Below are 26,223 nucleotides of genomic sequence, written 5' to 3'. Positions count from 1 at the left end.
TTTGTCAAAGGTAAAATGCATACAAAATGGGAGATATTTATGCTGCAGGGGGATGGGAACGAAGGATGAGTCATAGCTATAGAAACCAGGGGTAAATACTGCTAATAGCTATCCACAGAGAGAATAAAGGGTGTAGATGGCTAAATGGCAGAGAAGCTGCAAGCTGTATCAGATGAAAATGTTGGGGGGGCGGGGGGGGGGGGGCGGCTGTGGTGGCGGGGTGATCGGTGGGATGGGACAGAGGTAGAATGTTGAAAAGGGGAAGTGGTGGGGGGGGGGAAGAAGATAAGGGGAGGGGGATGAAGTAGGGGGACAGTAGGAAGAAAAATGAAGAAAGACAATAAAGAAATAAAAGTTAGAGAACAGTAAAAAATTAAATAAAATAGAGTGAAAACAAAGGGGGACGAGATGGGGTAGAGCAAATTATCTGAAGTTGTTGAATTCGATGTTGAGACCGGAAAGCTGTAAAGTGCCTTGCCAGAAGATGAGATGCTGTTCCTCCAATTTGCGTTGAGCTTCACTGGAACATTGCACCAAGCTAAGGATAGACATGTGGGCATGAGAGCAGGATCGTATGTTAAAGTGGAAAGGAACCAGAAAGTCAGAATCCTGATTGCGCACATAAAGAAAGTGCTCAGCAAAGCAATCACCCACTCTGATATAGAGGAGACCACATTGGGAGCAGCAAATACAATACACCAAATTGAAAGAGGTGCAAGTGAAACGCTGCTTAACCTGGAATGTATGTTTTGGACTTCGGGTGGTGAGCATAGAATAGGTAAATGGACAGATGTGACACCTTCTGCAACAGCAATGGAAGGTGACGGGGGAGGTGTTCCGAATAGTGGAAGAGTGGACCAGGTTATCCCAGAGGGAACGGTCTCTGTGGAATGTTGACAGAAGGAGTGAAGGGCAGATGTGTTTGGTGGTGGCATCATCATACACATCATTCGACGGTCTTAACAAAAAACCTTTCCTGTTTTTTGCAGACATAAAGGAACACAAGCTATTCCATGCGCCACCACACGAAGACACTCGACATCTGTCTCCAGCAATACCATCTTACTCTCTCTCAACGCTGTCCCAGTCCCCATTTTCATTTCATCCTCTGCATCATTCGACATATTAACAAAAACACTTTTCCTGTTTCTTGCAGATGTAAAGGAACACAAGCTTCATTCCATGCATCTTAGTGTCTTCGACTTCCCATCAATGCCACCAGCAGAAGTCATTGCTATCAAGCCGGTATTGGCAGTGAACAGAATCAATGGAGTTGGATTAGATCACACTGGATTAGATCGCCATCTAAAATCTGTGTGGATCCCCAGCTCAACAACTTCAGAACATCTCTCCTCCATCTTCACCCCATTTCCATGTATTTTGTTTTGTTAAATTTCATCTTATTTATATATTTTTATTATTTTATATTGCTTATATATATTAATTTCCATGTTTTGCATTGTTTATTTAAAATCTCACTTTCGATCTTGTTGCCCCCTCTCCCTCCACCCCACTCGGGCCATCTCTTACATATTCTTTGCCCTGCCATTTACACATTCTGATCTCTAAATGGGCTGCCATCGTAGCCATGATTAATTCCCTTTGTTTTTTATTTATTTGTATGTGACACCTTGGTCATCCACCCAACACCCATATCCCTCAGCATTACAGTATAAATCTCGTCCAAATTTATTTGTCTTCAGCTCTAACGAAGGGTCATCCAGACAGTGAACGTTCAGTCTATTCTCTCTTCGCAGGTGCTTTCAGACCTGTTAAGATTTTCCAGCATTTTCTGTTCTTGTTTCAGATTCCAGCATCCGCAGTAAATGTGTTCATATGAAGGGGCACTTGTCAGACAGACTTGTCCCTGGTGTACAAAAAGTAAATGTTGGAATAGAAGCAAAGCGCCAAGTTAGCATGCGTAGTTTAGATTAAAAACCTTGGAGGCAGTTTCCTGGTAGTCCAGTGATTAGGATTTGGCGCAATCACCACAGTTGTTAGAGATTGCGGTTTCGGAAGATGCTGTGAAAGAAGGTTTGACCAGAATATTGAATCAAATAGGTTTATATGCAAACATCAATTTTTGGTGGAAGCCTGTGGCTCTGTTAGTTAATATTAAGTTATTGTAAACATTGTTATTTTTAAAGGAAGAAACCTATAAATATTTCTAAATAACATCTCACTCCAACATCACTGAGCCCGTGCGTTGAACACACATGCCCATTCTACGCATATGCATCAAACACACAATCCACTCCCTTCAATCATTTATTTCATTTACAATGTGGCGTTTATCTATTTAACACATTGTTCTATTCCAATCCCTCATGACTCCCGGGCTGCAGCTTACGGCTGTGGAGATATTTCATCGTTAGAGAGAAGCTAATTTAATTGGGACCTCAGGCACAGGTACTGAAAAATCAAACGCTGTTTCCTTCCGTTATCTTCACCCGAGTGATTGGAAGGGTTAAACGGCCAAAAATCCTTTCAATTCCTGTCAAATTCCCTGTCGTGCGAGAAAGAAATTCACTTTGTCCCTTTCGTCCCTCCACCAATAGAATTAAATGGAGATAAAGGAGCTGTGAAATTATTGGTTGAATTCAGGAAAACAGGAGCTTGAGTCGATTGGATGCCACGTGATGACGTTGTTGGCAATGAACCAATCAGCAGGAGCCAGGATGTGACTCAACTTCTACCCATTTCTTGCCGCAAACAATTTCAGCTTCAACCAGCTCTGGTCAAATCCGTCCGAGCTCCCTTCAAACATGTTTCCTGTTACGCTGTACTTATTCCTCACAGCGTCAGCTCTTTTAACCGGTAGGTTCACAAGTTATTCAATTCTGTGTTTCACATCTTTACCACACATTATATTCTGTTGAGCTCAATGGGCTCAATGCAAGGGGCGAGGGGTGGGTGATCGGGGAAATGGATTGATCCCAATTTCGAAAAGTCATTCGGATCTCGCTGGTCTCAAAACAGAACACTGTTTGTTGGGAGTTGGCACATTTACCCCAAGGAATGAGAGAGGAAGAGTTGGGCTGAGATTCAAACTCCTCTGGTGCCAGTGAATGTCTTTGCAAACGCCAGACTTTAAAACACAGAGAGTGAGCAGTTCCTGTTACAGTTACAGAGGAACTGATCTCGTTAGTAAGTGTAGAATGTTTATGATGGAAGTTTTATTCGATCACCACAAGCACCTTCCCGTTCCAGCGAATATACTGTGAAAAATATATTTCCGTTCAGTTGTCTGATTTGTCTTTGAGGTTATTATTGTGGGCGGTACGGTGACACAGTGGTTAGCATTGCTTCCTCACAGCTCCAGGAAACTGGGTTCGATTCACGGTTTAGGTCACTGTCTGTGTGGAGTTTGCACGTTCTTCCCGTGTCTGCGTGAGTTTCCTCCGGGTGCTCTGGTTTCCTCCCATTCCAAAGATGTGCTGGTTAGTTGCATTGGCCATGCTAAGTTTGAGAGTTTGAGACCCTTTGTGCCCTGGGATACGTAGGTTAGATGGATTAGCAGGGTAAATATGTGGAGGTACGGGGATAGGGCCTCCGTAAGATTGTTGTCAGTGCAGACTCGATAAGTCGAATGGCCTCCTTCTGCACTGTCGTGACTTTATGACTTTGTTGTTCAACATGGCGGGCAGATTCTGGGCGGAAACAGACAAGTCGCATTGTGTAAGTTAATATTTATTTGTACCCTTACAGGACATTCCCGAGAAGATTCTGTTACACAGCCACCGGCTGCAGTCACCGTCACTGAAGGAGATGATGTTAGGTTGTTCTGTAATTATACAACGTCAAGCAACCACATTTATCTATTCTGGTACCGTCAGTATCCCAGCGGGTCCATGGAGTATCTAGTGCAGACAAATAAATACACCGGGAACACAGACAGATCTTCAGAGTGCCGTTTTTCTGCGGAGCTGAAGGTGTCTAAAACAGAGCTGGCAGACTCCGTGGTGTATTACTGCGCACTGAGACCCACAGAACTCACAGCTGGGCTGAACCTGTACAAAACTGTCAGAGCCTCACTCAACATAACAGAGCATTAGACAAACGTTGTGATCAGAGTGAGTCTTGTTGGCATCTTAAAATTTTAATTCCAATACACTTTTTTATTATTAAAGATATTACCAAACTAAAACAATGGGGGCAGTTTAGAGAATGGGCATTAGAATATTTCTAGAGTTTGATGTCCCAAACTGTTTCCCTGTCACTGTGGGAAACACAGCAGCCAATTTGGCATCAGCGTGTCATTTCATTCAATAATATTGCAGCTTTCTGACTGTTTCAGTAATTGTGATTGGTGAACAGATATCAAGCAGGACATTTCTCCTACTCTTCTTGGAAACAGTGAACATGTGATACGGCACCTCCACCTGAGAGGAAAGACGGAAGATTTCACAGGTTATCGAGAGGCTGGCAGCTCTGACGGTGCAGCATTCCTTGAGCACTACAGTGTCTCTTCGGTAAATTCCCGGATTCTTATTCCTGCCAGACTGCCGATGTCCTCTGGAGTGGAAAGAATTTCTGAATAGACTGCAGACAGAACCCGGGAAATCAGAGGAGGTGGTGAACATTCATTAACCCAATACGGGAGACAAACGGACTGAACTAAAGAAAATGAAATTAAAAATAAACTTTACTGGGACCGTGGAAGCATATGGACAATGAAGTTAATCTCTAGAAAGAAATTTGACTCGTAAACAGAAGGAAATATATTTATTGACAGCCTTTTACAGACTCCAGATATCCCAAAGCACTTTCTAACCCAAGGAAACTCATTTGTACTGTAGTCGCTGTGGTGATGTTAGAAACGTTATTAACACGGAAATCAGTGGGAATGTTTAATTCTCTGTCCAAAAGGGTTGCTACACTGATCCTGGAGTAAAGACGTTGAGGAGTACAGATATTTTCCGATTACTTTCCGCTGAGCACTGTGCTCTCTCATCCCCACTGTATCCTTCCCAGTCTTTCTTACACACTGTCTCTGAGGTTAACACGAATCGATTGACGAGCCTCCGCTTAATGTGGTGCTCTCTCTCTCATCCCCACTTCATCTTTCCCAGTAACTCTTCCGCACTGTCACTGAGATTAACGACAAAGGAACGAAAAGTCGCGACACGGATCTAAGTATTTGAACTGCGTTCTGACCAATGATGTGTGCAGGCTTACACGTGTCCCCTTGTGTTCTGAAATCTGCGGCCTTGTTAATAAACCTCAGGTGCTGTATCTGTTCAATGCCATCGGTAGCCTATTCTCCGTTTATTATTTTAAAGTTTATTGATCATTGTCACAAGAAAGGTGACATTAATACTGCAATGAAGTGAATGTGAAATCCCCTAGTCGGGATAATGAGTAAAGCCAAAATTTACCGGTCGGGCAACTTGCTGTGGTCGGTCTTTCAGTGACATGTTTCAGAACATTCAACGATTTAAATAGCAAGTAAATATTAGAAATGTTAAAGAAAAAAACACATGCTAGTCAGTAGGGATAGGCGAGGTGATGAATGAATACTTTTCTTCAGTGTTCACCAAGGAGAGGGGTCATGTTTTTGAGGAAGAGAAGGTGTTACAGGCTAATAGGCTGGAGGAAATAGATAGAACATAGAACATAGAACAGTACAGCACAGAACAGGCCCTTCAGCCCACGATGTTGTGCCGAGTTTTATCTGAAACAAAGATCAAGCTATCCCACTCCCTATCATGCTGATGTGCTCCATGTGCCTATCCAATAACCGCTTAAACGTTCCCAAAGTGTCTGACTCCACTATCACTGCAGGCAGTCCATTCCACACCCCAACCACTCTCTGCGTAAAGAACCTACCTCTGATATCCTTCCTGCATCTCCCACCACGAACCCTATAGTTATGCCCCCTTGTAATAGCTCCATCCACCCGAGGAAATAGTCTTTGAACGTTCACTCTATCTATCCCCTTCATCATTTTATAAACCTCTATTAAGTCTCCCCTCAGCCTGCTCCGCTCCAGAGAGAACAGCCCTAGCTCCCGCAACCTTTCCTCATAAGACCTATCCTCCAAACCAGGCAGCATCCTGGTAAATCTCCTCTGCACTCTCTCCAGCGCTTCCACATCCTTCCTATAGTGAGGCGACCAGAACTGCACACAATACTCCAAATGTGGTCTCACCAAGGTCCTGTACAGTTGCAGCATAACCCCACGGCTCTTAAACTCCAACCCCCTGTTAATAAAAGCTAACACACTATAGGCCTTCTTCACAGCTCTACCCACTTGAGTGGCAACCTTTAGAGATCTGTGGATATGAACCCCAAGATGTCTCTGTTCCTCCACAGTCTTCAGAACCCTACCTTTGACCCTGTAATCCACATTTAAATTAGTCCTACCAAAATGAATCACCTCACATTTATCAGGGTTAAACTCCATTTGCCATTTTTCAGCCCAGCTTTGCATCCTATCTATGTCTCTTTGCAGCCTACAACAGCCCTCCACCTCATCCACTACTCCACCAATCTTGGTGTCATCAGCAAATTTACTGATCCATCCTTCAGCCTCCTCCTCTCAGTCATTAAAAAAATCGGAGGGATGTTCGGAGGGAGGATGTACTGGCAGTTTTGAATAAAATGAAGTTCGATAAGTCCCCTGGGCCTGATGAAATATATCCTAGGATTCTTGGGGGGCAAGGGATGAGAATGCAGAGCCTTTGGCTTTGATCTTTGGGTCCTCACTGCCCACGCGGATGGTGCCAGAGGACTGGAGAGTGGCGAATGTTGTTCCTCTGTTTAAGAAAGGGAATAGAAATGACCCTGGTAATTATAGACCAGTTAGTCTTACTTCGGTGGTTCGTAAATTGATGGAAAAGATCCTTAGGGATAGGATTTACGACCATTTAGAAAGATGCGGATTAATCTGGGATAGTCAGCACGGATTCGTGAAGGGCAAGTCGTGCCTCACAAATTTGATAGAATTTTTTGAGGAGGTAACTAAGTGTGTTGATGAAGGTAGGGCAGTTGATGTCATATACATGGATTTTAGTAAGGCGTTTGATAAGGCCCCCCATGGTCGGCTTATGATGAAAGTAAGGAGGTGTGGGATAGAGGGAAAGTTGGCCGATTGGATAGGTAACTGGCTATCTGATCGAAGACAGAGGGTGGTGGTGGATAGAATATTTTCGGACTGGAGGCAGGTTGCTAGCGGAGTGCCACAGGGATCAGTGCTTGGTCCTCTGCTCTTTATGATTTTTATTAATGACTTAGAGGAGGGGGCTGAGGACTGGAACAGTAAATTTGCTGATGACACCAAGATTCGTGGGAGGAGTGGATGAGGTGGAGGGCTGTTGTAGGCTGCAAAGAGACATAGATAGGATGCAAAGCTGGGCTGAAAAATGGCAAATGGAGTTTAACCCTGATAAATGTGAGGTGATTCATTTTGGTAGGACTAATTTAAATGTGGATTACAGGGTCAAAGTTAGGGCTCTGAAGACTGTGGAGGAACAGAGAGATCTTGGGGTCCATATTCACAGATCTCTAAAGGTTGCCACTCAAGTGGATAGAGCTGTGAAGAAGACCTAGAGTGTGTTAGCATTTATTAACATGGGGTTGGAGTTTAAGAGCCGTGGGTTTATGCTGCAACTGTACAGGACCTTGGTGAGACCACATTTGGAATATTGTGTGCAGTTCTGGTCACCTCACTATAGGAAGGATGTGGAAGCGCTGGAAAGTGTGCAGAGGAGATTTACCAGGATGCTGCCTGGCTTGGAGGGTAGCTCTTATGAGGAAAGGTTGAGGGAGCCAGGGCTGTTCTCTCTGGAGCGGGGGAGGCTGAGGGGAGACTTCATAGATGTTTATAAAATGATGAAGGGGATAGATAGAGTGAACGTTCAAAGACTATTTCCTCGGGTGGATGGAGCTATTACAAGGGGGCATAGCTATAGGGTTCATGGTGGGAGACATAGGAAGGATATCAGAGGTAGGTTCTTTACGCAGAGAGTGGTTGGGGTGTGGAATGGACTCCCTGCAGTGATAGTGGAGTCAGACACTTTGGGAACATTTAAGCGGTTATTGGATTGGCACATGGAGCACACCAGGATGATAGGGAGTGGGATAACTTAATCTTGGTTTCAGATAAAGCTCGGCACAACATCGTGGACCGAAGGGCCTGTTCTGTGCTGTACTGTTCTATGTTCGACTTTTATTTATGATTTAATCTGATCTTCAACCCGTTTATTAATGCTTTTCAGTGTCTTCAATTTCCCTTTCGATAGTTCCCTCATGTTCTGCCCATTTCTCCTATGAAGATTGAACGTTTCTATTTCAATTTGCTGCTCGCTCATTGTGGTTTACATCGTCCTTCTTTTTTCTTCTCCATCTCTGTTCTCATCTATCTTCATTTCTGACGGAATTTTAACAATTAGATTCTATATTTTATTTTGTGTTGCGCTCATTTCCTTTGTTAATGGACTTTTTATAATTCCATTCACTCTGCCGATACTCCGGACTCAGCAGAGTTGCTCTCGCAGTCTGTGCATGTTTTTGTATGGGCTCACCCTATGTTTGTCACACTGTGGCTCACGGCGCAGAGATAGGTGGCAGTGTCTGTAACTTTGGCGTCTCTCACAGTCAGGGCGCTGAATTTGCTGCCTCCGCCGATTGAGGCAGTGATCCTCTCGCGTTAATCGGTTTCTGTTCTGGCCATCACCAGATACTGGGGTGGCTGATTCGGGGACTGTCTGTACCAATATGCGTTGCTAAATGTAGTGGTCGTGGTGCAGTTCATGGATACGGATCCCCCTTCACTCACAACATTTCCACCGAGGAAGCTGCATCACCTCATCTGCTCCAGTCACCCCAGTGCATGTCAGAGCGAAACTCAGCAAAGAGAGTCTGTAAATTCGAAGCTTTTTTCAGATCATATGAAATTTCTGCTGAAGCAGTTGTCCAGGGAGTTCAGATTAGAACCAGGACCTGGGTTTAATATTCGGAAGAATTTACAAGGAGTCAAACGCCTGCTTCGTATCCAACTGAGGCGCCTATCTGTCGAACTGATCAAAGAAGCTGAGACTCGGGTTTTATCCGCCCACACTCACTGACATCGATTCTACTGGAATCGGAGATGAAGAATTGAAGCCGGAATAAATAAACCCCATCAGTGACCCCATGTTTCCGGTTACAAATCTCTTCCCACGTGTCTAACTAGGAAACTATTTCGTCCGATCGGAACTCTGACTGAAGCTAGCACGGGGTGAATCCATTCACTGGCAGACAGCTCACCAGCTACCAACCCCACAGCACCACAGCGGATACAGGGAAATGCAGTGAGAGCATTCCGAGACACGACAGCAAAATATACAGGGTGAAGTTTGGAAAGGGTGTCTTCAAATATCCAACTCCACTTTTACAGAGCAGACAACAACGATGCTGCTACTCAGCTTCTGGATTGTGCGGGGAACATTCCTGACAGGTAATTATGGACCAAACGCATTTCATATCTACTTTAATTTTACAAATTTGTTTTTGAACTGAATTTTACGTATTCAGTTGTTCTGATCTGTTTTCGTTCGAACATGTTTTTCAGATCTGGGTCATGGAGATTCTGTTACTCAGTCGCTGTCCTCAGAATAACAGACAGTAGGAGAAACGGTGACTTTAAACTGTACCTTTGATACTACAATGAGCAACTACAATTTACACTGGTACCGGCAACACCCTGTGTTACAGTGGGGAAGAACTCATTGTTTGGTGAAGATGTAGCAGATTTTGCTGAAAGCCGCTTCTCTGGAGAACTTCAGGCATCGAGTAAATTCACCAGTTTGACCATCTCGGGTCTGCAGCTGACTGACACTGCCTTGTACTACTGCGCTCTCGCTGAAACTCACAGTGATGGAAAGCAGTCTGACTGCTGCACAAAAACTGTCTTTAACTATAGGTTGAAAACCCTGTCTGCTGCGGGTTGCTCAGAATCGCGGGCAGATGCAGCCATAATGTGACTGTCAGTTATGCAAGATTGCTCATTAACCTGTGATCAGCCCAAGTGTGTCCAGTATCCTGCCACTTCAATCATTGTGTCTCTCTGAGTCTGTGAGATCTCTCAGTTATGAGCTGGCTGATATCGAAAGGAAATCCCTCGAGCCGAGCTGATTTCAGCATCTCGATAGGGGAACGGGTGCACTTTTCCGGATGGGGTTGCGGGGATGAAACCCTGCTCTGTTAATTGGCAGCTGCAAATTCTTGGTTGCTTTATAGTAACAAGCATCATTGAGGAAACATTCTGAAGTTCACTGGTCATTGGGGAAATTCTGTGCTCAATGTCTATTTAAAAGATCACAGTCACTTCATTGTGAAATTTCTTCATTGTGTATACACTTTCTCGGAAGCAGTACATCTCTCGGATCAAATAAACCCAGTGACCAGGCCGCGGTAATAGACTTCAGAAACCTGTCAGGGGAGAGGGGGATTGAGTTGTTCAATATTAGAGACACGGAAACTGCATCCAAGGGCAACAACTGAGCTAAATGGAATAGATTTAAGAAGATCGGCGATAGCACAAATGCAAGTTAAAATAAACTAATATAACTCCTCAAATGTTGCTCACCTCTTGTTGAGATTGTGTTTTTTTTCTGACCTCTTGGGAAGTTCCCTGTGACTTACATGGAGAGTGAATTATTGATTATGTTTACCAGCGTAAGACCGCCATCTAGTGGTACCTAACTGGAACTCCCATGTGTGGGGTTATTGTCTGGGATCCGCTCTATCTCTGCAGCAGTGTGGGCTCCGTGGCACAGTGATACACGGCGGTGTCAGAGAGAAGCATCCCGGCAACATCAAAAAGAACAGTTTTATTTCCTTTGCGCAAAACAGCAAGAACATCTGTCCGGTAGATCTTGAAACGTATCTCCCGTGCCATATATCTTCAATAATATTTATTTTAAATATTAATGTACACAATAATCCCGAACTGCAACTCCAGACAATATCTCCCATGGGGAATGGGTCACAAAATTCTTATACAGTGCCTGGTGACAAATAGGCGAATGCACCACCCGAGCACATGTTGCAAACTTCCATTCCAATTTAGGAATGAAAGTTTGCAAAAGGGAATGAACAATCTTATTCCATATTGGCACTTCATCAACCGGATGCCAGTTCCAGCCATCCAGTGCCTGAACTTCCCCGAGACTCACAGAGGCCAGCGCCTGCCGTAAGTGCAAGTCACCACCAGATGGTGATATTGTAATAGTTTAATCGCAAGATAGTGAAACTGCAGTTTGAACTCACAGCTGAGTTTGGTTTTCTTGATATCAGCTGGCCTGGAAGAGGGCAGCCCCAACATCATCACCACCATTTGAAAAGCAATTAGGGAATACAATAAATTGTGGACTCAGCAACGAATCCCACACTCGGTCAAATTAATTTTAAAATGGTTTGTTTTGGAGAAAGTTTTGGTGTCTCGTCCCCCAGTGACCTCGAGTGGTGCGGAATTGCTATCAGTTTTACACTGTTTGAGCTGACCAAATTTGGAGAGCTCCCTGATCACAAATACCATTCCAATAAATCTCCTTCCGGCCTGTCAAGGCCAGTTGTGTGCAGAGTAATATAGCATAGTGTTAAAGATATTTTAAAAATACATAACCTATTTGAATAAAACAGAAAAAATCCGTATCATTCATTCCTGGAATTATACGGTTTTTCCGTTATCATCGCTGGGTCAGTATAGAATGTGCAGAGGTTAATTCCAAACTAAAAGGATGTTTCCTTTGTGACAGGGACAAAAACTTGGGAGATAATGTTAATAAACTCCTCAAGGTCCCCTCAGAAATGATGAGATTATGCCTTTTTGTCACCATGATGTTATTTGGTCTGTGATATCCCCTTCCCCAGAAATCAGTGGTGGCAAGTTCATTGAAAACAATTAGGACGGGGTGAGGTCGATTATTGAATGACCAGGGAGTCAGAGTGTACAGGGGAGACATGGAAATAGAGATGTCACAATTCAATCCGCCAGGATCTTATCAAATGTCGGGCAGTCTCGAGGTGGCACGGTTGCCTACTCCAGCTCCGAATTTGTATGTTCACATGGCCACCAGTGGACTTATTACATTAGTTGATTACAAGTCGCCTTTATACAGAAGTTAAACGTCATAAATGCGCTCATGATATTTTAATGTGCTTTTTGTCTCCTTTACTACCCGTTCCCCACCTGCCCGCCTATGAAACAACCATTTATCATCTCCTCCCTCACTCTCCAGCAGCTTACAACTGGTCTGTTCAGAGCTATATTTAATCAGTGCGTGTTACTGGATCAGAAACAGCGTATCTGCAACCAACTTGTTCCACAAAGTAGTAACTGAGAATTGAGAATGAGCTGCTTGTGCTTCAGGGTGTCTCCTGAGGCTAATCTTGTTTCCCCTTTTCCTTTAACTATTGTTTTTCTGATGATCATTAACAAACCAACCCACACAGCAGAACGCTGTCTCCCACCAGGACATTGGCTGCAGCACAGATCGAGGTGTTTCCTTTCACTGACATCCAGCTCACACAGGACGTCGGATCATTGAGGGCGGGGATTATAACGGGTGGCTTCAGTTATGATTATGTGATGTTTCTCTGTTCCACTGCAGTTCTGCATTTCATTTTCTCAGTCTCTCCTGCTAACTGTTGGGTGACAGTTTGATCCGGGGTTAATTTGGTTTCCTCTCGGTGTGTATCTGAGCGCCTGTGAGCGCCGCTGCACTGCAACAACCGCACTCCTACTTAACGCTCAACAGAACAGAGCTCGCACCAACAATCCAAAGGCAGTTTTTGTGCAGGGGTGAGACAGCTTTCCATCACTGTGATAGCTGTAAAGCGCAGTAATACACGGCGACATCAGTCAGCTGCAGATCCGAAACAGTTAAACTGGTGAATTTAGTCGATGTATGAAGCTCGATAGAGAAACGGCTTTTGGCAAAATCTGCTTTATCTTCACTGTTGTATGTACTTCTCCACACTATAAACTCGGGATGGTTTCCTGGGAGTTGGCGGTACCAGTGTAATGCATAGTTTCTCTGTGTAGTTTCATAGTTACAGGTGAATATGAGCGCTGCTCCTTCTGCCTTAACATCTGAGGGCAGCGGCTGAGTGACAGAATCTCCATGACTCAGATCTGGAATATAATAAATTAATCAGGAAAAGTATAGACCGGTGGCTGGTTGAAATTTGATTCCAATCAAGCTTGGGGAATGGAAGAACGCATCCACATTTACCTGCCAGAAATATTCCCCACACAACCCAGATGCTGAGCAGCCGCATTGTCTCTGTCCGCTCTGTGAAAGGGGAGGGTTGGATATTTAGCCACCCTTTCTAAACCCCGCCCTCAATAATCTGCTGCCGTGTCTCAGGCTGTACTCACCTCACTTCCTTGCTTTTCCATTGGTGCTGTGAGGCCGGCAGATAGCAAAGAGAATCACCCCGAGCTGCATTACAGTCACTATTCTTGCAGAGAAAATGCTTCCCGTATTGTCCACCGGAGTTGGGGAAGGAACACCTTCACCTTAATTGTACTAAAGAAAGTAAATAATTTTTGAATGAATTTGTCACTTTGTTTTCACGGATTTTGCTCCACTATCAGCGTAGTGATAACCATGACTGCAGTGAAATTCCTCTCACGGGCTTTAATTATTATTAATACATGAAGTAATGTCAGCGTTACTGGGAAGTCTAGATTTCAACTCCATTCCTAATTACCCTTGAGAAGGAGAGGGGATGTGCAGGTTCTTAAACTGCTGTGGTCTCTCGGGACTATTAATATGGTGAAAGAGGATGCGTAGCACATCTAGCTTTTCCAGTAATAGAAAGTTCCTCCCGGTGCTGCTGTTTCATCCCAAACTCCAAAGCTATGCAGGTTAGGTGGATTGGCCGAGCTCACATGCCCCTTAGTGTCCCAAGATGTGTGTGTCGGTTAGGGGGATTAGCGGGCTGAATATATGGGCTTCCGGGGATAGGGCCTGAGTAGGATTGGTGTCAGGGAGTCGGTGTAGGTTCAATGGGCCAAATTGCCTCCTTCTGCACTGTAGGGATCCGATGTTTCTATGATATTCAGGCAAGTAGATTTGAAAAAATGGAAAAGCATTGACTGTTGGAACCTGCAGCCGACATTGGAGCATGGTCATTGTCGCATCACACGTCACTGTAGGTAAAACACTCCAGTGTATTCTACCGTTCTGCTCTCAATGTTGAAAATGCTTTAAAGGCGAATGTTTAATTGAGAATGTCAATATCGAGACTGAGCTGCCGACCAGTGCTGTTGCTGAGGAACTTTTGGCCATAGTTCCGTAGATGCCTATTCAAGTAGCTAATTTTGGTTGCATTGAACTGGGTTGCAATCATTAATGTCCATTTATGTTAGGTATGAAAGTATGTATCTGGCATATATTCACTGAGAGCGAGTCAATATCCCAATGCTGAAACTCGAGTAATGCTGAAACGCCCTCTGGTGGCATTTGTTCGAATTATGAGCCTCAATGTTCCACTTCTCCCTGAGAGATTGCACAGGACTGTGTTGTGGTGTGGGAGATCCTTATACTTGGAAAGCGTGCCTCGTGCAGTGGGGAAGAGAATTATATTTTACTCTGAGAGATTTGGTTTGAAGCGCAGATTGAACACAAGGATGGATATCCATTTTGCCTGATGGGGAAAGGAGTTTGGCAAAGTGATGATTTATTCATTTTTTATTCAAGATTTACTTTAAAAATTCAGAGAACATTTTACAGAAACGTTTTTTTAAAGTTCACAGAAGGGAACATAACAATTGATTTTCATATTGAGAACAGAGCACGTGTGCTCTGAGCTGCCCAATATATGTACAACTGTAACAGACACCAAAAAGAGAAAACAGGAGCTCAACATGAAGAAAAGGAAACAATTGTGTATGTCGCGAAAAGATGGAAACAAAACATTGTTGTTGCAGGCATCTGTCCCCAGAGGCTCAGCAATGTGCAATGTAAGAGAAGTTAAACTGGCTGACAAACTGTCCTCCAGATTCCTACTTCATGAGAAATTTAAATAAAAGGTCGTTTCACAAACTAATCCTCAGCAATGGGAAAGAAGAGCAAGGATCCAACTAAACTTAAACCTGGTTCGCTGGATCCAGAGTGCTCACAGTTAGACCAGAAAACCGACAACAGATCAGTCGGCTTCAAATGGTCGCTCAAAGCAATTGATCCACTTGTTGTTCCTCCCACATTGAATGAAGGAGGTCACATACTTTGAGTGACCATTTGCATCTGGCGGCTCTGTTCCTGGTTAAGTGGTGTGATGGTGAGCACTCTGGACTCTGAATTCAGTAATACGAGTTCAGATCTCGGTGAAACGTTCCTTCTATTTGCTAAAGCCGGTGATTGGTTTGCTGAAGGACATTTTATTTGAAATTCTCAGAAAGTGAATTTTAGACTCTGAGGAAATTTCAGCAAATTCCACCGCAATCACATTGCAGACGATGCAGCGAATGATTCTCCTGGTGTTATTGCTTCAGCCCTCGAGGGCGATTGTTCAAGAAAGAATAGAGCTCGGAGGCAGAATCATAAAATCCCTGCAGTGCAGAAGGAAGCCATTCGGCCCATCGAGCCTGCGCCGATAACAATCACACCCTGGCCCTATCCCCATACACTTACCCTCTTAGTCCCCCTGACACTACGGGCAAAGTAGCATGGCCAATCAACCTACCCACACACCTTTGGATTCTGCGCCGGATGCTCAGCTTCCTTCCACACACGCAGACACGGGGAGAATGTGCAAACTGCAGAATGTCACCCGAAGCCAGAATTGAAACCCGGTGCCTAACACTGTGAGGTAGCATTGTGCCACCGTGCCGGAAATGCCACAGAGTGCAGGGGTTCCCCAACCGGTATCATTTACTGAGTCCTTTCTCCCAATTTAAACAAGACTTAGAACGAAAAGAATAGTGGCTCCACGGAAATTCGAACTCAGTTTGCTTGATTCACAAACCAGAAAGCTAACCAGTTCACCATAGAACCGACAGGCCACTGGTTTAAGGCAGCAGGCCATTTTCCCAGATCTTTCTCTTAGTCACACACACACAAACACACACACACATTTTCTCTGCAATGTGCATTGTCATTGAAGTTGAACTGGCTTTCAAATTGTCCTCTCGATTCATACTTTGTGAGAAAGTTAAACCTCGGTTGCCTCGGCAAAGCAGCCAACATAATTAAGCACCCCACGCACCCTGGACATTCTCTCTTTCACCTACTTCCGTTGGGAAAAAAGATACAAAAGTCTGAGGTCACGTACCAGCTGACTCAGGAAGAGTTTCTGTCCTGCTCCCATCAGACTTTTGAATGTACCTACCTTCTATTAAGTTGACCTTTCTCTACACCCTAGCTATGACTGTGACATTACATTCTGCACTCTCTCATTTCTTTCCCTATGAACGTTATGCTTTGTCTGTATAATGCGCAAGAAACAATACTTTTCACTGTATACTAATACACGTGACAATAATAAATTAAATCAAAATCAAATCAAATATCATCTAGCAAATCAATCATCAGAATTGGCAAAGAAAAACAATGTTCCAAGGAGATTCGAACTCAGATCTCTGGATTCAGACTCTAGAGTGCCCACAGTTTCACCACAGAACCAAATGCGGTTGGTGACGATTTGCAAGTGGCGCCCATGTTCCCGGTTGTGTGGTGTAACGGTGAGCATTCTGAACTCTGAATCCAGTAATCTGAAATCAGATCTCGGTGGAGCCTTGCTTTTCTTTGCTAAAGGCGATGATTGGTTTGCTGAAGGGTATTTTATTTAAAATTGGCAGAAAGTGAAATTTTAAACTCTGAAGAAATTTCAGCAAATTCCACCGCATCCACATTGCAGACGATGCAGGAAATGATTTCCTAGCTTCATGGCTTCAGTCACAGAGGACGATTGCTCAAGAAAATGAAGAGTTCGGAGGCAGAATCATAGAACCCTTATCGTGTAGAAGGAAGCAATTTGGCTCATCCGGCACCAGCAGCAAACGCACCCAGTCTCCATCCCTGTAATCCCGCATATTTACCCAGTTAATCCCCTGACTCTAAGGGTAACGTAACATGACCAATCAACCTAATCCGCACATTTTTGTCTTATAGGACGTGTGCTCGGTTTTCTTCCGCACATACAGACACGGGGAGAATGTGCAAACTGCACACAGTCACCCGAAGCCAGAACTGAACACGGGCCCTGTTACTGGGAGGCAGTAGTGCTAACCACAGTTATTCTACCGATATAATTCACTGAGTCATCTGCCCCAAGTTAAGCAGGAGTTCGGGCGTTGAGAATAGTGGTTTCATTGAGATTCGAGCTCGGAATGCTGGATTCAAAGTCCAGAGTGCTCACCGTTACACCATGGAACCAACTGGGCGCTGTTTTAATGCGGGAGATCTTTCACCCAAATCTCACACAAACACACTCTTGCTCAATAATTGCCAGGCTCCAGTCGGGTTTTTGTTTGACACCAACTGCTCCTCTGATTCGACAGAACGTCAAAGAGTAGCGAAAGATGATAAAAGAAAAACACTGATGCTACAAGCATCTGGCGCCAGAGTCTCAGCAATGTGTATTGACAAAGTGCCCTCTCGATTCGTACATGGTGACAAATGGAGAATAAATGTCATGGAGAAAATCAATTATCAGCATTGGTAAAGGAGAGCAAGGCTCCACCGAGATTTGAACTCAGATCGCAGCATTGAAAGTTCAGCGAGCTCACCATTACACCACGGAACACAGAGCACCGCAATGACTTGCAAATGACCTGCGAAACATGGCTATTTCTGGAGATATCTCCCGATAGGTCTTGCGATGAAATAATTTGAGATTTGGGGCACTCTGCCTTCTGAGCTTTTCTGATATCAACGGTGGCCTATAACGACACATTGTTATCATACTTGCTGTTGCTGTCACATCGAATGAAAGAGATCAAATTGTTCGAGTGATCATTTGCCGGCAATGGGCGCGTTCTGAGATCTGTGGTGTACCGGTGAGCGCTCTGGAATCTGAATCCAGCAATTCGAGTTCGTATCGTGGCAAAACCTTGATTTGTTTTGCTAAAGCCGATGACGGGTTTGCAGAAGGGCATTTTATTTTAAATTGTCAGAAAGTGTAAATCTCAACACTGACGAAATCTCAGCAAATTCCACGGCATTCAAATTGCAGACGCTGCAGCGAATGCCTCTCCTGGCGTCATTGCATCAGCCCCAGAGGATGATTGCTCAGGAATACAATGCGCTGAGAGGCAGGGAAGCCACTGTAGAAAGGCGGGGGGAGGGGGGGGGGGGTCCATCTTCATGTGTCGTGTCATTCACTCACTCATCTGTCCCAATTTAAAGAGTTCGGAAGCGAGAGGCCAGAGTGCGATCCGTTACACCATGGAATCGACAGCACAGTGACCGAAGACTTGTCTCCCAAAACACACACACGTACCTACACTCGCTCTCTCTCTCTCTCTCACGCGCACGCGCGCGCGCGCACACACACACACACACACACACTTGCTCAATAATTGCTGGACTCCATTCGAAGGGCTGTTGCTGTGTGGCACCAGCTGCTCCTTTCTTTCAACAGAGGAATTAAAGAGAAGATAAAATATGAAAAGACATTGATGCGCCAGGCATCTGGCGCCAGAGGCTCAGCAATGCGCATTGTAATAGCAGTTGAACTGGCTGACAAATTGCCCTCTCGATTCGTACGTTGTGAAAAAATTGAACGAAACGCCCTTCGGCAAATCAACCATCAGCGTTGACCAAGGTTCCGCCGAGATTTGAACTCAGATCGCTGGATTCAGAGTCCAGAGTGCTCACCATTACACCACGGAACCCAACGCACAATATCCGCCTGCAAATAATCATGCAATACCTGTGCCAGTCTGAACAGCAGGGAGAAAAATCATTCCCATTCCACAATCCCGTCAATTACCCACAGCAATTCATACTGACATTGCCCTGCTGTTTCCTCCGAAAATAATGAGTACTCTACCTTCAACTGCATTGAATTTCACTGCAGCTCACCACATTCAAACAGCAATGTTAGCATCGACCTGTTAGAAACTCTATTGTGGTAAATCTACTGAACAGCATCAGCTGTTCACCCTCTATTTTCGTCGCATTGGAAGCCAGTGTGAAAATGTGAACAATTTCTAACCTTAACAGACAGGAAGCAGAGTGTGACTGTGGATAATTGGCACTGTGCACATTGCTGTAATCAGTATCTGGGAGAATCGGGCAGGTGGGATCCTGGTCATCGAGTGGTGAGGGGTCGGCGTTTTCAGGGTCGCAGACTGGCTTCGATGTACTAAGATTTAATGGTTTTGATTTTAAAAAAACTTGAAGTACTTCCTGATCGAAAGCAGCTCTGTCAGAATCAGTGGAGTGAGATTTGTAGTTGGCTTGCGAGCTGGAAATGTCACATGTGCAACAGGTAAAGGACAAACACAGATAGTGAAGGACAGTGATAGATTGTAAGGTTCTGCCGATAGAGATCGTGATACAACGTAACGTCTGGGTGCTAATGGGCCAGATTGACCCGTTTATACTGACAAAAATATCACGCATTTCTGGATACAAATTCCCAGGCGAAGAAGAAAACTTCTCACCGAATGAACATTAAACTCTTTCACCTTTATTGATTGCAATTTTCATTCCTTCACTGAGATCAACAAAGCGGGATGGAGAAAGATTCAGTTTGATTGGTGACGCTGCCGGAGGGATGGAGAGCTGGAGTCACCCAGGAAAGCAGCAAAGATTAAACACGATGGAGTCTAACGTGGGGCTGCAACCAACGATTCTGAAATTACATCTGATATGCTGCGACTAAGCTAACCGTCCTCCTGCTGTAGCGATGCTTGCACCCTTTCTTAACATACGTGAAGCCAAACGCTGTTTCCATCTGGTGCCTCAGCTTGTTCTGAATCCAACGTTTACAGTTAACCGATCAATAAAATCCCCACCGTTACATTGCATTCCTCTCAGTCAGCAGTAACATCATTCCCATCTTCTATTTATTTGCTGCACCTCCTTCCAAACATTACAAACTCCTCTTACATCTTTCACTCTGATCTTTTCTCTGAAACATTTCATGATTAAACTTTTGAACTATTGTGGATAATTTTGTGACGGTAAAAAGCTGTTCATTTCCAAGGGGGAGCTAAAGCACATTGACGCACACAGAGAAACCCAGACACATACACGCACCCAGCGTGACAGAGGCCGAAGGAGAGACAACATACTGAAAACACAACCTGGCTCCGTCTCTGTTCCATTTCTGACTGCAGGTTCCGTGATGCTTTGGTGAATGAACGGAAATGTGCAACCGCCCGAGTGTTTGGGTGGATTTGATTCAATTCGCTCTGTGGACACAAAGTTCAAACCAGGAATAATCAGAAGCGGGAAATCCCAATGGATTTAAACTCCATCACGTTAACCAGACAGCCACGATGACTGGCGCTCTGAGCTATGAAGCCAACCGCATGCCCATTTTAACAGTTACTCTTCTATAATCAGTGGAACGAGCATCAGAGCGAAGATTTTGTGGGTAATATTTGATTCATAGGAAATGTCTGAGATGGAGAATACGAAGTTCAAAGATGTTAATGCAAAGCGGCAGAATTTGAAATGTGTCAGTTACGTTCAGTGACCACTGTCTGCCGTGTGTTTGCCGTGTGATTCTTCGTCAGAGCTTATTGCTGATGTTACATCTCTGACTTTTCCAACTCTAGTGCAAGTTCTTCCAGCTGGAAGATTAATCTTGCTTCGCCCTTCACAGATGCTGTGAGGTGTGTTTGAATTCAATGAAGAATCATAGAAAGTTCTATAATTTGATTATAGAATGATAATCGGGTTTGATTTACACCCACTCCTTGGGTGGAAATCAAACCCGAACCACCGTACTGAATCCTGACCACGAAACTTCCAGTGAAGCTGATTTAAGAGATTTGCAATCAGCTGATCATCGTCGCTTTACTCATTGCTTCATTTCAGGCCACTTTCGCCTGAGACACATTCACTCAATCTCGATATCACTTTATGATTCCAGTAAAATGCACCTTTTTCCTTGTGTTCAGATTCAATTATCCCCACAAACAGAGCAAATTCAAGATGTTCTACTTAGTTATCGATTGTTATAAACCCCGGGCCCTGGCGGTGAAAACACTGATTCGGCAGCAATAGATCACCCGGACTCCACCATCACCAGCTCAATGTTGCACTTGTCCATCATTACCTGTGTCAGTTAATCCATCTTGTCTAGCTCTCTATCACATACCTTCCGTTTTGTTCTCATTACAGAGCAATTCCTGACTTAAATGCTGCAATAACTCAACCGTTCAATTAAAGTTTCGTGAGAAACGAGAATAATTCTGAAGTATGAATCCGTGAGCAATAAAAAACATTTGGGAATGCTTCGACGCGGTCTTGAACCAGGAACGTTTCGCGTGTGAGGTCAACGTGGTAACCACTTCCCTACAGAAACACAGCAGCTCTTGCAGCTGAAGAAGATCTGGTTTACTGGAGAAGCAACAAAACTGCTTCCACAATCCCGTTAGTTTCTCATTTTACATTGCCTCTTCTGGTTCCTCTCATCAAAATGAATGATAATACATTCCACTGCGAAACATTTTGGCGATCACGTGTTTGACCAACTTTATTCTTAACGTTTAAAGCAAATGAAGTGAATATCTGACGGTGGGGGAGTTTGAACCCACTCGTCCACAAAGAGCGCTATCCTCAATTAAGTGTCCTCGAATTCTTATCAGTGACACCATCAGAAGTGATTGCTACCAGAGCTGGTATTGGCAGTGAACAGAACCAATGAGGCGGGATTGGATCACATGTCCCGTTGAGTCTCCTCCGCCACTTCAGATCAAGATGGGTCCCCGGCCCAACAACCACCTCATCTCAGGAATCAATTCAATGAAGCTTGATTCCACCCAGACATGGAGAGAATAGGATGAATAAAAAAGAACAAAAGAGGGGAATTGTATGGAGAGACTGAGCGAGGGAATAACCGACGCAGATCGACAAAGAGAAAGATAGAGACGGAGTGGGGAAGACACTGAACGGAAAAAATGCCAATTCCATTTGATTTGAATTAAAGAAAAAGAAAGTTGAAAGCATTGAAAACAGCCAATGCTATGGTCATAAAAATATATTCTGGCAATGGTGCTGAAGAATTCAGATTCAGAACTTACCGCAATCCGAGCTAAGCTGTTCCTACGCTACAACACTGCCATCTAACCGCCAATGCTTCAATTTGCCCAAGATTACCCGGTTTACAAATATCAGGTCAAATCCAACGCCGCAAATTACCATCAGTCTACTCCTGATCATCAGTAACGTGACGGAAGGGGCAATAAACAATGGTATCAGGAGGAATTCCAATGCAAACTGGAGGAACATCGCCCGATCTCCCGATTCGGCACTGACTGCGTTCCAGACTCAACACTGAATTCAACAACTTCAGAGCATCTCCTTTCCTCCATCTTCTCCCCATTTCCATTTATTTTGTTTTATTTCGTTTGATCTTACTTATTTATTTTTATTACTTTATATCTTTTTATATATATTTATTTTTTTTTTTAAATTTCCATGTTTTGCATTGTTTATTTAAAATCTCACTTTCCATTTTGTTGCCCCCTCTCCCTCCACCCCACTCGGGCCGTCTCTCACACATGTTTGGAAAGCAAACCGGAGCACACGGAGGAATCCCACGCAGACACGGGGAGAACGTGCAAACTCCACACAGAGTGACCCGAGAATTTAACCTGAGCCACTGGCGCTGTGAGGCATCATTGCTAACCACTGTGAAACCATGCCGTCCTATTCTACTGCATTTAATTTTACTGCAGTGTTAGTACCAACCTGTGATAAACCATTTTGTGGATATTCTGCTGATCATCATTAACTTATCAGCGTTAATGGACGGTGGCTTCCAGCCCCAAGTTGGGGGCCACTGTTTGTACAGAAGGAGGTTTGTACAGAAGAAGCAACTTTGCTGCTTTTCTGGGTGAACTCCAGCTCTCCATTCCTCCGGCAGCGTCACCGCTCAAACTGAGTCTTTCTCCATCCCGCGCTGTTAATCTCACAGTTACTGCTTTCTGAGTGAAAACTGCCTCCACTTCACTGGAGGTCGGAGAGTTACAATTAAAGGTCTTCTTGTCACTGAGTCCGAGATTTGGACCCAGACCTGCGAGCTATTTATGTCAGTAGAAATAATAAAATCTACTCCATCAACAGCCAGATCTTAGCCGACATCACCATCTATATCGTGAGCGCTTTGTATCCTATTACTCTCTTTTTTTTGTTCTTGACATGTGACATTTCCAATTCAGACACAAAAGAGGAAACCGACCTGCTGCTGATTCCCACAGAACTGGTACAAACCTGGAAGTAACGCAGGATGTTGACGCAGCAATATATCTATTTTCCCTGACCGGGAATCGAACCCGGGCCGCGGCGGTGAGAGCGCCGAATCCTAACCACTAGACCACCAGGGAAGCTAGCCTAAGTTCTTTAAAAGATTGATTTATCCATGAGCCTTCTGCCTTTTATTTTTATTTCAGACTCTTTATTCACAAAAAACAAGTTTCTCCTTTAAATTGTCATGTTTAGATCGAACCCAAGGGACTGTTCAGCCAATTAAAACAGCGAATCCTGTTAGCTGCAACATGAAATCGACCGTGAGGTGAAATAGTACCGCAAGCTGGTCATGTGGCACTTTCAATTTCCAAATCTCACCAAACTCATCACTGTGGCTTCTGTGAAACTTACAAGGTAACACACGACAGACATTCACCACGGAGAGCAACTGGCAGAACTCATTTATGAAACATTATCCTGTCGCTTCTCTTCCTGTTTCTGTCGCTGCCTCTCATCAAGTTCCCTCTGGTTGTTCATTTCCCAGGGTCAATTAGCTGCTTGATACAGACACAGAGAGTTGGTGAACCCGATCTTCACCTGGAAAGCAAGGAAAGCGAATGTATGACACACGGCATTGAGAGGAGATGGAGTTTAGAGATAACAGTATAAAGAGACACAGATATCTCATCTTCCTGATCCAGTTCCTGATTGCAGGAACGTACACAGTGCCAATTATCGACTGTCACACTCTCCTTCCAGCCATGAGCACGGAGTTAAGATTTGAAGTGTTTGAAGTCTTGCGACAGTTATTCAGGGTTGTGTTGAGACCACATCTGTAATAGTGTGTTCAGTTTGGATCTCCCCATTTCAGACAAAATAAAAGCAAAATCTGAGGATGCTGGAATCTAAATCAAGAACAGAAAAATCTGGAAAATCTCAACAGCTTTAACGAGAAGGAATAGATTGCATTGAAAAACTGCAGGGATTCTATCATTCTATGAGTTTGATAGGGTGGATGCTGAGACATTATTTTCCCTGGTCCGGGAATCTAAAGCACGGGGGTACAATCTCAGGATAAGGCGCTGATGATTTAGGACTGCGATGAGCAGACATTTCTTCACTTAAAGGATAGTGAATTTGGGGAATTCTCTATGCCAGAGGGTTGTAGATGCTCCATCATTGAACACATTTCAGTTCGGGTTGGATAGGTTTATGATCTATTCAGGAATGAATGGTAGCAGGGATATGGAATTGGAACAAATGCTCAGCCACAAATTCATGTTTCCATTCTAATTGTTAAGCTTAATGGTACAATGGAAGCATGTATATAATATTATATGTAATATGTCAGAAGTCAATAGTCATTAAATAATGTTGGTGACAACAGATAACAGTACAACTGGCAACACTTGAGAGCTATTTTTTATTGACGACCACGGACCCATTGCCAACACGCAACTGTTTGCCTATGAATGCAGATGGTGAGAAAACAGTAAAATCAGCGTCCCTGGGTGGTCTCGAATCACCAACCTTCCAGTTAACAGCCGAACGCGCTGACCGATTGCGCCACAGAGACTAAGGCAGCAGCTGCTGCTGACGATATTCTAAGCTAGGGTGTCAATAACCACAATTCTCTTTCTGCAAAACCTGTTCCAGAACTGCAGCATGACCGCACCGTTTAGAATTCTATCCAAGTATCTTTGGTTACGTTGATCCCGCAGCATTTCTGTAGTGTGTTGGTTATTCTCTTTTTCCTATGAACGTGTAGGTAAAATGAATCCATGTCTCTTATCACAGGGAGCAATTCAAAGGGAGGGAAGGGAACTGACCACCAGAAGCCCAAGGATCCAATAGTTTCCACTCAATCATCAATAACACCATTCACAGCTGTACCTGTATCCAAATATTGTGACCCATTTTCCTCAGGATTTGTTCCAAGAGTTAATATTTTCATTGTTTTCTCCTCATTTTGAAATGAGATTCGCTTCAATATACAACTCAAATGGAATTGGAAACCTGACGGACTCATAGTCACTGGGTAACATAAACCCCATGGTGTTCATTTCCAGATTCACAGCGCTCAGCTTTTCAATCAAATGGAGGAATCTACTACTGAAACGTTTTGGAAAGTTGGTTTGAATATTGTTTGTGACTCACTCAGATACTGTTTAAATGATACTCGAAGGTTCAGTGCGCGGGATATAATCCGTAAACGTTTTGCTGAACTTGTGTTAGGTGTATTGCGAGTTTTGAACGGGGTTGAATCTTGTGTCCCAGGGATGGGCGGTAACCCACTAATTGAAGCGGCAGTCGCCGCTTTTCTGCTGGCAGCGGATGGATGATTGGAGAATGCGGGGTAAAATGCTGCTGCTTGTCCCTGTCTCACTTACTGTGGAGCTGGTGAAGAGAGAATCATTGATGCGTTTGTTCCCCGTCTATGTTGCCTCGAATGACTGTTGTTAACGGAGGTGACGCTGTAAAAGTCTTTAATAATCTGACAAAAATCAGCCCAAAGCCGTACTCCAGTGGCGCAATCGGTTAGCGCGCGGTACTTATACAGCAGTACAGCCCGTGGGCCATGCCGAGGTTGTGAGTTCGAGCCTCACCTAGAGCACGTGAGATGGTGTTGGTGCTACTATCGCTTGACCAGCTCCCATTTTGGGGACGGTTACGGTCGGTAGTGGAATTTGAATTCAATAAATAAAACCTCGCATTGATGACCATGAAACAATTTCCGACTGTTGGAGGAAGCCATATGCTTCACTCATGTATTTTAGGAAGGAAATCTGCTGTTATTATCTGGCCTACTTGTGACTCCAGAGCCACAGCAATATGCTTGCAACTCAACTCGGGATGGGCA

General features: G+C 44.2%; 4 non-coding genes across 4 annotated transcripts; 1 reads left to right on the top strand and 3 right to left on the bottom strand.

Moving 5' to 3' along the window:
* Positions 1-18,757: 18,757 nt before the first annotated feature.
* Positions 18,758-18,829, bottom strand: trnaq-cug (transfer RNA glutamine (anticodon CUG)). The gene has a single exon. It is a non-coding gene; the product is annotated as a tRNA-Gln (tRNA).
* A 4,599-nt stretch (positions 18,830-23,428) lies between these two features.
* trnae-cuc (transfer RNA glutamic acid (anticodon CUC)) lies at positions 23,429-23,500 on the bottom strand. The gene has a single exon. It is a non-coding gene; the product is annotated as a tRNA-Glu (tRNA).
* A 1,365-nt stretch (positions 23,501-24,865) lies between these two features.
* trnan-guu (transfer RNA asparagine (anticodon GUU)) lies at positions 24,866-24,939 on the bottom strand. The gene has a single exon. It is a non-coding gene; the product is annotated as a tRNA-Asn (tRNA).
* Positions 24,940-25,882: 943 nt separating this feature from the next.
* trnai-uau (transfer RNA isoleucine (anticodon UAU)) lies at positions 25,883-25,977 on the top strand. Its single transcript has 2 exons — positions 25,883-25,920; positions 25,942-25,977. It is a non-coding gene; the product is annotated as a tRNA-Ile (tRNA).
* The last annotated feature ends 246 nt before the right edge of the window (positions 25,978-26,223 follow it).

This window comes from Mustelus asterias, unplaced genomic scaffold (assembly GCF_964213995.1).
Source record: "Mustelus asterias unplaced genomic scaffold, sMusAst1.hap1.1 HAP1_SCAFFOLD_310, whole genome shotgun sequence".
Lineage (NCBI taxonomy): Eukaryota > Metazoa > Chordata > Chondrichthyes > Carcharhiniformes > Triakidae > Mustelus > Mustelus asterias.
Note: the sequence above shows the minus strand (reverse complement) of the source record. Positions and strands in the feature narration are given on the sequence as shown.